This window comes from Anopheles funestus, unplaced genomic scaffold, assembly GCF_943734845.2.
Source record: "Anopheles funestus unplaced genomic scaffold, idAnoFuneDA-416_04 scaffold_13_ctg1, whole genome shotgun sequence".
NCBI lineage: Eukaryota > Metazoa > Arthropoda > Insecta > Diptera > Culicidae > Anopheles > Anopheles funestus.
Genome location: NW_026045353.1, coordinates 579,571 through 589,650, shown reverse-complemented (window position 1 = coordinate 589,650; position 10,080 = coordinate 579,571). Strand labels below are relative to the sequence as shown.

Here is a 10,080-nt window from a genome sequence, read left to right as displayed (position 1 = left end):
GGTGTCTTGGCTAAGGTGTCTTGGCTAAGGTGTCTTGGCTAAGGTGTCTTGGCTAAGGTGTCTTGGCTAATGTGTCTTGGCTAAGGTGTCTTGGCTAATGTGTCTTGGCTAATGTGTCTTGGCTAAGGTGTCTTGGCTAATGTGTCTTGGCTAATGTGTCTTGGCTAAGGTGTCTTGGCTAAGGTGTCTCGGCTAATGTGTCTTGGCTAATGTGTCTTGGCTAAGGTGTCTTGGCTAAGGTGTCTTGGCTAAGGTGTCTTGGCTAAGGTGTCTTGGCTAATGTGTCTTGGCTAAGGTGTCTTGGCTAAGGTGTCTTGGCTAAGGTGTCTTGGCTAAGGTGTCTTGGCTAAGGTGTCTTGGCTAAGGTGTCTTGGCTAAGGTGTCTTGGCTAAGGTGTCTTGGCTAATGTGTCTCGGCTAATGTGTCTTGGTTAATGTGTCTTGGCTAAGGTGTCTTGGCTAAGGTGTCTTGGCTAAGGTGTCTTGGCTAATGTGTCTTGGCTAAGGTGTCTTGGCTAATGTGTCTTGGCTAAGGTGTCTCGGCTAATGTGTCTTGGCTAAGGTGTCTTGGCTAAGGTGTCTTGGCTAAGGTGTCTTGGCTAAGGTGTCTTGGCTAAGGTGTCTTGGCTAAGGTGTCTTGGCTAATGTGTCTTGGCTAATGTGTCTTGGCTAAGGTGTCTTGGCTAAGGTGTCTTGGCTAAGGTGTCTTGGCTAAGGTGTCTTGGCTAATGTGTCTTGGCTAAGGTGTCTTGGCTAAGGTGTCTTGGCTAAGGTGTCTTGGCTAAGGTGTCTTGGCTAATGTGTCTCAGCTAATGTGTCTCGGCTAATGTGTCTTGGCTAATGTGCCTTGGCTAAGGTGTTTTGGCTAAGGTGTCTTGGCTAATGTTTCTTGGCTAATGTGTCTTGGCTAATGTGTCTTGGCTAATGTGTCTTGGCTAATGTGTCTTGGCTAAAGTGTCTTGGCTAATGTGTCTTGGCTAATGTGTCTCGGCTAATGTGTCTTGGCTAATGTGTCTTGGCTAAGGTGTCTTGGCTAAGGTGTCTTGGCTAATGTGTCTTGGCTAAGGTGTCTTGGCTAATGTGTCTTGGCTAAGGTGTCTTGGCTAAGGTATCTTGGCTAATGTGTCTTGGCTAAGGTGTCTTGGCTAAGGTGTCTTGGCTAAGGTGTCTCGGCTAATGTGTCTTGGCTAAGGTGTCTTGGCTAAGGTGTCTTGGCTAATGTGTCTTGGCTAAGGTGTCTTGGCTAAGGTGTCTTGGCTAAGGTGTCTCGGCTAATGTGTCTTGGCTAAGGTGTCTTGGCTAATGTGTCTTGGCTAAGGTGTCTCGGCTAATGTGTCTTGGCTAATGTGTCTCGGCTAATGTGTCTTGGCTAATGTGTCTTGGCTAAGGTGTCTTGGCTAAGGTGTCTTGGCTAAGGTGTCTTGGCTAATGTGTCTTGGCTAAGGTGTCTTGGCTAAGGTGTCTTGGCTTAGGTGTCTTGGCTAATGTGTCTTGGCTAATGTGTCTTGGCTAAGGTGTCTCGGCTAATGTGTCTTGGCTAACGTGTCTTGGCTAAGGTGTCTTGGCTAAGGTGTCTTGGCTAATGTGTCTTGGCTAATGTGTCTTGGCTAAGGTGTCTTGGCTAAGGTATCTTGGCTAAGGTGTCTTGGCTAATGTGTCTTGGCTAAAGTGTCTTGGCTAAGGTGGCTTGGCTAATGTGTCTCGGCTAAGGTGTCTTGGCTAAGGTGTCTTGGCTAAGGTGTCTTGGCTAAGGTGTCTTGGCTAATGTGTCTCGGCTAAGGTGTCTTGGCTAAAGTGTCTTGGCTAATGTGTCTTGGCTAAGGTGTCTTGACTAAGGTGTCTTGGCTAAGGTGTCTTGGCTAAGGTGTCTTGGCTAAGGTGTCTCGGCTAAGGTGTCTTGGCTAAGGTGTCTAAGCTAAGGTGTCTTGGCTAATGTGTTTTGGCTAAGGTGTCTTGGCTAATGTGTCTTGGCTAAGGTGTCTAAGCTAAGGTGTCTTGGCTAATGTGTTTTGGCTAAGGTGTCTTGGCTAATGTGTCTTGGCTAATGTGTCTTGGCTAATGTGTCTTGGCTAAGGTGTCTAAGCTAAGGTGTCTTGGCTAAGGTGTCTTGGCTAATGTGTCTCGGCTAATGTGTCTCGGCTAAGGTGTCTTGGCTAAGGTGTCTAAGCTAAGGTGTCTTGGCTAATGTGTTTTGGCTAAGGTGTCTTGGCTAATGTGTCTTGGCTAATGTGTCTTGGCTAATGTGTCTTGGCTAAGGTGTCTAAGCTAAGGTGTCTTGGCTAAGGTGTCTTGGCTAATGTGTCTTGGCTAAGGTGTCTAAGCTAAGGTGTCTTGGTTTATGTGTTTTTTCTACGGTGTCTTGGCTTATGTGTTTTGGCTAAGGTGTCTTGGCTAATGTGTCTTGGCTAAGGTGTCATTTCTAAGGTGTCTTGGCTAAGGTGTCTTGGCTAATGTGTCTTGGCTAAGGTGTCTTGGCTAAGGTATCTTGGCTAAGGTGTCTTGGCTAATGTGTCTCGGCTAATGTGTCTCGGCTAAGGTGTCTTGGCTAAGGTGTCTAAGCTAAGGTGTCTTGGCTAATGTGTTTTGGCTAAGGTGTCTTGGCTAATGTGTCTTGGCTAATGTGTCTTGGCTAATGTGTCTTGGCTAAGGTGTCTAAGCTAAGGTGTCTTGGCTAAGGTGTCTTGGCTAATGTGTCTTGGCTAAGGTGTCTAAGCTAAGGTGTCTTGGCTAATGTGTCTCGGCTAAGGTGTCTTGGCTAAGGTGTCTTGGCTAAGGTGTCTTGGCTAAGGTGTCTTGGCTAATGTGTCTCGGCTAAGGTGTCTTGGCTAAAGTGTCTTGGCTAATGTGTCTTGGCTAAGGTGTCTTGGCTAAGGTGTCTTGGCTAAGGTGTCTTGGCTAAGGTGTCTTGGCTAAGGTGTCTCGGCTAAGGTGTCTTGGCTAAGGTGTCTAAGCTAAGGTGTCTTGGCTAATGTGTTTTGGCTAAGGTGTCTTGGCTAATGTGTCTTGGCTAAGGAGTCTTGGCTAATGTGTCTTGGCTAAGGTGTCTAAGCTAAGGTGTCTTGGCTAAGGTGTCTTGGCTATGGTGTCTTGGCTAATGTGTCTCGGCTAATGTGTCTCGGCTAAGGTGTCTTGGCTAAGGTGTCTAAGCTAAGGTGTCTTGGCTAATGTGTTTTGGCTAAGGTGTCTTGGCTAATGTGTCTTGGCTAATGTGTCTTGGCTAATGTGTCTTGGCTAAGGTGTCTAAGCTAAGGTGTCTTGGCTAAGGTGTCTTGGCTAATGTGTCTCGGCTAATGTGTCTCGGCTAAGGTGTCTTGGCTAAGGTGTCTAAGCTAAGGTGTCTTGGCTAATGTGTTTTGGCTAAGGTGTCTTGGCTAATGTGTCTTGGCTAATGTGTCTTGGCTGATGTGTCTTGGCTAAGGTGTCTAAGCTAAGGTGTCTTGGCTAAGGTGTCTTGGCTAATGTGTCTTGGCTAAGGTGTCTAAGCTAAGGTGTCTTGGTTTATGTGTTTTTTCTACGGTGTCTTGGCTTATGTGTTTTGGCTAAGGTGTCTTGGCTAATGTGTCTTGGCTAAGGTGTCTTGGCTAAGGTGTCTTGGCTAAGGTGTCTTGGCTAATGTGTCTTGGCTAAGGTGTCTTGGCTAAGGTATCTTGGCTAAGGTGTCTTGGCTAATGTGTCTCGGCTAATGTGTCTCGGCTAAGGTGTCTTGGCTAAGGTGTCTAAGCTAAGGTGTCTTGGCTAATGTGTTTTGGCTAAGGTGTCTTGGCTAATGTGTCTTGGCTAATGTGTCTTGGCTAATGTGTCTTGGCTAAATTGTCTAAGCTAAGGTGTCTTGGCTAAGGTGTCTTGGCTAATGTGTCTTGGCTAAGGTGTCTAAGCTAAGGTGTCTTGGTTTATGTGTTTTTTCTACGGTGTCTTGGCTAAGGTGTCTTGGCTAAGGTGTCTTGGCTAATGTGTCTTGGCTAAGGTGTCTAAGCTAAGGTGTCTTGGTTAATGTGTTTTTTCTACGGTGTCTTGGCTTATGTGTTTTGGCTAAGGTGTCTTGGCTAATGTGTCTTGGCTAAGGTGTCTTGGCTAAGGTATCTTGGCTAAGCTGTCTTGGCTAATGTGTCTCGGCTAAGGTGTCTTGGCTAAGGTGTCTTGGCTAATGTGTCTTGGCTAAGGTGTCTTGGCTAAGGTGTCTTGGCTAAGGTGTCTTGGCTAAGGAGTCTTGGCTAATGTGTCTTGGCTAATGTGTCTTGGCTAAGGTGTCTTGGCAATGGTGTCTTGGCTAAGGTGTCTTGGCTAAGGTGTCTTGGCTAATGTGTCTTGGCTAAGGTGTCTTGGCTAAGGTGTCTTGGCTAAGGTGTCTTGGCTAAGGAGTCTTGGCTAAGGTGTCTTGGCTAAGGTGTCTTGGCTAAGGTGTCTTGGCTAAGGTGTCTTGGCTAAGGTGTCTTGGCTAAGGTGTCTCGGCTAAGGTGTCTTGGCTAATGTGTCTTGGCTAAGGTGTCTTGGCTAATGTGTCTCGGCTAAGGTGTCTTGGCTAATGTGTCTTGGCTAAGGTGTCTTGGCTAAGGTGTCTTGGCTAAGGTGTCTCGGCTAAAGTGTCTTGGCTAAGGTGTCTTGGCTAAGGTGTTTTGCCTTATGTGTCTTGGCTAAGGTGTCTTGGCTAAGGTGTCTTGGCTAATGTGTCTTGGCTAATGTGTCTTGGCTAATGTGTCTTGGCTAAGGTGTCTAAGCTAAGGTGTCTTGGCTAAGGTGTCTTGGCTAATGTGTCTTGGCTAATGTGTCTCGGCTAAGGTGTCTTGGCTAAGGTGTCTTGGCTAATGTGTCTCGGCTAAGGTGTCTTGGCTAAGGTGTCTTGGCTAATGTGTCTCGGCTAATGTGTCTTGGCTAAGGTGTTTTGCCTTATGTGTCTTGGCTAAGGTGTCTTGGCTAAGGTGTCTTGGCTAAGGTGTCTTGGCTAAGGTGTCTTGGCTAATGTGTCTCGGCTAAGGTGTCTTGGCTAATGTGTCTTGGCTAAGGTGTCTTGGCTAAGGTGTCTTGGCTAAGGTGTCTTGGCTAAGGTGTCTTGGCTAATGTGTCTCGGCTAAGGTGTCTTGGCTAAGGTGTCTTGGCTAAGGTGTCTTGGCTAATGTGTCTTGGCTAAGGTGTCTAAGCTAAGGTGTCTTGGTTTATGTGTTTTTTCTACGGTGTCTTGGCTTATGTGTCTTGGCTAAGGTGTCTTGGCTAAGGTGTCTTGGCTAATGTGTCTTGGCTAAAGTGTCTTGGCTAAGGTGTCTTGGCTAATGTGTCTCGGCTAAGGTGTCTTGGCTAAGGTGTCTTGGCTAATGTGTCTTGGCTAATGTGTCTCGGCTAATGCGTCTCGGCTATGGTGTCTTGGCTAATGTGTCTTGGCTAATGTGTCTTGGCTAAGGTGTCTAAGCTAAGGTGTCTCGGCTAATGTGTCTTGGCTAATGTGTCTTGGCTAAGGTGTCTTGGCTAATGTGTCTTGGCTAAGGTGTCTTGGCTAATGTTTCTTGGCTAAGGTGTCTTGGCTAATGTGTCTTGGCTAATGTGTCTTGGCTAATGTGTCTTGGCTAAGGTGTCTTGGCTAATGTGTCTTGGCTAAGGTGTCTTGGCTTATGTGTCTTGGCTAATGTGTCTTGGCTAAGGTGTCTTGGCTAAGGTGTCTTGGCTAATGTGTCTTGGCTAATATGTCTTGGCTAAGGTGTCTTGGCTAATGTGTCTTGGCTAAGGTGTCTTGGCTAAGGTGACCTGGCTAAGGTGACCTGACTCAGGTGTCTTGGCTAAGGTGTCTTGGCTAATGTGTCTTGGCTAATGTGTCTTGGCTAACGTGTCTCGGCTAATGTGTCTCGGCTAATGTGGCTCGGCTAATGTGTCTTGGCTAATGTGTCTTGGCTAAGGCGTCTTGGCTAAGGTGTCTTGGCCAATGTGTCTTGGCTAAGGTGTCTTGGCTAATGTGTCTTGGCTAATGTGTCTTGGCTAAGTTGTCTTGGCTAAGGTGTCTTGGCTAATGTGTCTTGGCTAATGTGTCTTGGCTAATGTGTCTTGACTAATGTGTCTTGGCTAAGGTGTCTTGGCTAATGTGTCTTGGCTAATGTGTCTTGGCTAAGGTGTCTTGGCTAATGTGTCTTGGCTAAAGTGACTTGGCTAATGTGTCTTGGCTAAGGTGTCTTGGCTAAGGTGTCTTGGCTAATGTGTCTCGGCTAAGGTGTCTTGGCTAAGGTGCCTTGGCTAAGGTGTCTCGGCTAATGTGTCTTGGCTAAGGTGTCTTGGCTAAGGAGTCTTGGCTAATGTGTTTCGGCTAAGGTGTCTTTGCTAATGTGTCTTGGCTAAGGTGTCTCGGCTTATTTGTCTTGGCTAATGTGTCTTGGCTAATGTGTCTTGGCTAAGGTGTCTTGGCTAAGGTGTCTTATCTAAGGTGTCTTGGCTAAGGTGTCTTGGCTAAGGTGTCTTGGCTAAGGTGTCTTGGCTAAGGTGTCTCGGCCAATGTGTCTCGGCTAATGTGTCTTGGCTTATGTGTCTTGGCTAATGTGTTTTGGCTAAGGTGTCTTGGCTAAGGTGTCTTGGCTAAGGTGTCTTGGCTAACATGTCTTGGCTAATGTGTCTTGGCTAATGTGTTTTGGCTAAGGTGTCTTGGCTAAGATGTCTTGGCTAAGGTGTCTTGGCTAAGGTGTCTTGGCTAATGTGTCTTGGCTAATGTGTCTTGGCTAAGGTGTCTTGGCTAATGTGTCTTGGCTAAGGTGTCTTGGCTAATGTGTCTTGGCTAAGGTGTCTTGGCTAAGGTGTCTTGGCTAATGTGTCTTGGCTAAGGTGTCTTGGCTAAGGTGTCTTGGCTAAGGTGTCTTGGCTAACGTGTCTTGGCTAATGTGTCTTGGCTAATGTGTTTTGGCTAAGGTGTCTTGGCTAAGATGTCTTGGCTAAGGTGTCTTGGCTAAGGTGTCTTGGCTAATGTGTTTTGGCTAAGGTGTCTTGGCTAAGGTGTCTTGGCTAATGTGTCTTGGCTAAGGTGTCTTGGCTAATGTGTCTTGGCTAAGGTGTCTTGGCTAAGGTGTCTTGGCTAATGTGTCTTGGCTAATGTGTCTTGGCTAAGGTGTCTTGGCTAAGGTGTCTTGGCTAATGTGTCTTGGCTAATGTGTCTTGGCTAAGGTGTCTTGGATAAGGTGTCTTGGCTAATGTGTCTTGGCTAATGTGTCTTGGCTAATGTGTCTTGGCTAATGTGTCTTGGCTAAGGTGTCTTGGCTAATGTGTCTTGGCTAATGTTTCTTGGCTAATGTGTCTTGGCTAATGTGTCTTGGCTAAGGTGTCTTGGCTAATGTGTCTTGGCTAATGTTTCTTGGCTAATGTGTCTTGGCTAAGGTGTCTTCGCTAATGTGTCTTGGCTAATGTGTCTTGGCTAATGTGTCTTGGCTAACATGTCTTGGCTAATGTGTCTTGGCTAATGTGTTTTGGCTAAGGTGTCTTGGCTAAGATGTCTTGGCTAAGGTGTCTTGGCTAAGGTGTCTTGGCTAAGGTGTCTTGGCTAACGTGTCTTGGCTAATGTGTCTTGGCTAATGTGTTTTGGCTAAGGTGTCTTGGCTAAGATGTCTTGGCTAAGGTGTCTTGGCTAAGGTGTCTTGGCTAAGGTGTCTCGGCTAAGGTGTCTTGGCTAAGGTGTCTTGGCTAATGTGTCTTGGCTAATGTTTCTTGGCTAATGTGTCTTGGCTAAGGTGTCTTCGCTAATGTGTCTTGGCTAATGTGTCTTGGCTAATGTGTCTTGGCTAAGGTGTCTTGGCTAAGGTGTCTTATCTAAGGTGTCTTGGCTAAGGTGTCTTGGCTAAGGTGTCTTGGGTAAGGTGTCTTGGCTAATGTGTCTTGGCTAAGGTGTCTTGGCTAAGGTGTCTTGGCTAATGTGTCTTGGCTAATGTGTCTTGGCTAATGTGTCTTGGCTAATGTGTCTTGGCTAAGGTGTCTTGGCTAATGTGTCTTGGCTAATGTTTCTTGGCTAATGTGTCTTGGCTAAGGTGTCTTCGCTAATGTGTCTTGGCTAATGTGTCTTGGCTAATGTGTCTTGGCTAACATGTCTTGGCTAATGTGTCTTGGCTAATGTGTTTTGGCTAAGGTGTCTTGGCTAAGATGTCTTGGCTAAGGTGTCTTGGCTAAGGTGTCTTGGCTAATGTGTCTTGGCTAATGTGTCTTGGCTAAGGTGTCTTGGCTAATGTGTCTTGGCTAAGGTGTCTTGGCTAAGGTGTCTTGGCTAAGGTGTCTTGGCTAACATGTCTTGGCTAATGTGTCTTGGCTAATGTGTTTTGGCTAAGGTGTCTTGGCTAAGGTGTCTTGGCTAAGGTGTCTTGGCTAAGGTGTCTTGGCTAATGTGTCTTGGCTAATGTGTCTTGGCTAAGGTGTCTTGGCTAATGTGTCTTGGCTAAGGTGTCTTGGCTAATGTGTCTTGGCTAAGGTGTCTTGGCTAAGGTGTCTTGGCTAATGTGTCTTGGCTAAGGTGTCTTGGCTAAGGTGTCTTGGCTAAGGTGTCTTGGCTAACGTGTCTTGGCTAATGTGTCTTGGCTAATGTGTTTTGGCTAAGGTGTCTTGGCTAAGATGTCTTGGCTAAGGTGTCTTGGCTAAGGTGTCTTGGCTAATGTGTTTTGGCTAAGGTGTCTTGGCTAAGGTGTCTTGGCTAATGTGTCTTGGCTAAGGTGTCTTGGCTAATGTGTCTTGGCTAAGGTGTCTTGGCTAAGGTGTCTTGGCTAATGTGTCTTGGCTAATGTGTCTTGGCTAAGGTGTCTTGGCTAAGGTGTCTTGGCTAATGTGTCTTGGCTAATGTGTCTTGGCTAAGGTGTCTTGGATAAGGTGTCTTGGCTAAGGTGTCTTGGGTAAGGTGTCTTGGCTAATGTGTCTTGGCTAAGGTGTCTTGGCTAAGGTGTCTTGGCTAATGTGTCTTGGCTAATGTGTCTTGGCTAATGTGTCTTGGCTAATGTGTCTTGGCTAAGGTGTCTTGGCTAATGTGTCTTGGCTAATGTTTCTTGGCTAATGTGTCTTGGCTAAGGTGTCTTCGCTAATGTGTCTTGGCTAATGTGTCTTGGCTAATGTGTCTTGGCTAACGTGTCTCGGCTAATGTGTCTTTTTCTAATGTGTCTTGGCTAAGGTGTCTTGGCTAAGGTGTCTTGGCTAATGTGTCTTGGCTAATGTGTCTCGGCTAATGTGTTTTGGCTAAGGTGTCTTGGCTTATGTGTCTTGGCTAATGTGTCTTGAATAATGTGTCGCTGCTAATGTGTCTCGGCTAATGTGTCTCGGCTAAGGTGTCTTGGCTAAGGTGTCTCGGCTAAGGTGTCTTGGCTAAGGTGTCTTGGCTAATGTGTCTTGGCTAATGTGTCTCTGCTAATGTGTCTCGGCTTATGTGTCTTGGCTAATGTGTCTCGGCTAAAGTGTCTTGGCTAAGGTGTCTTGGCTAATGTGTCTTGGCTAATGTGTCTTGGCTAAGGTGTCTTGGCTAATGTGTCTTGGCTAAGGTGTCTCGGCTAATGTGTCTTGGCTAAGGTGTCTTGGCTAAGGTGTCTTGGCTAATGTGTCTTGGCTAAGGTGTCTTGGCTAAGGTGTCTTGGCTAAGGTGTCTTGGCTAAGGTGTCTTGGCTAATGTGTCTTGGCTAAGGTGTCTTGGCTAAGGTGTCTTGGCTAAGGTGTCTTGGCTAACGTGTCTCTGCTAATGTGTCTCGGCTTATGTGTCTTGGCTAATGTGTCTCGGCTAAAGTGTCTTGGCTAAGGTGTCTTGGCTAATGTGTCTCGGTTAATGTGTCTTGGCTAATGTGTCTTGGCTAAGGTGTCTTGGCTAAGGTGTCTTGGCTAAGGTGTCTTGGCTAAGGTGTCTTGGCTAAGGTGTCTTGGCTAAGGTGTCTTGGCTAAGGTGTCTTGGCTAATGTGTCTTGGCTAATGTGTCTTGGCTAAGGTGTCTTGGCTAACGTGTCTCTGCTAATGTGTCTCGGCTTATGTGTCTTGGCTAATGTGTCTCGGCTAAAGTGTCTTGGCTAAGGTGTCTTGGCTAATGTGTCTCGGTTAATGTGTCTTGGCTAATGTGTCTTGGCTAAGGTGTCTTGGCTAAGGTGTCTTGGCTAAGGTGTCTTGGCTA

At 46.6% G+C, this 10,080-nt stretch overlaps 1 long non-coding RNA gene across 1 annotated transcript in view; it reads left to right on the top strand.

Moving 5' to 3' along the window:
* Window positions 1-2,469: 2,469 nt before the first annotated feature.
* Window positions 2,470-10,080, top strand: part of LOC125774501 (uncharacterized) — a 43,796-nt gene continuing 36,185 nt past the window's right edge. Inside the window, exons 1-2 of the long non-coding RNA XR_007420979.1 lie at window positions 2,470-2,717; window positions 3,880-6,007. This is a non-coding gene — a long non-coding RNA (uncharacterized LOC125774501). The remainder of the gene's footprint in view (window positions 2,718-3,879; window positions 6,008-10,080) is intronic.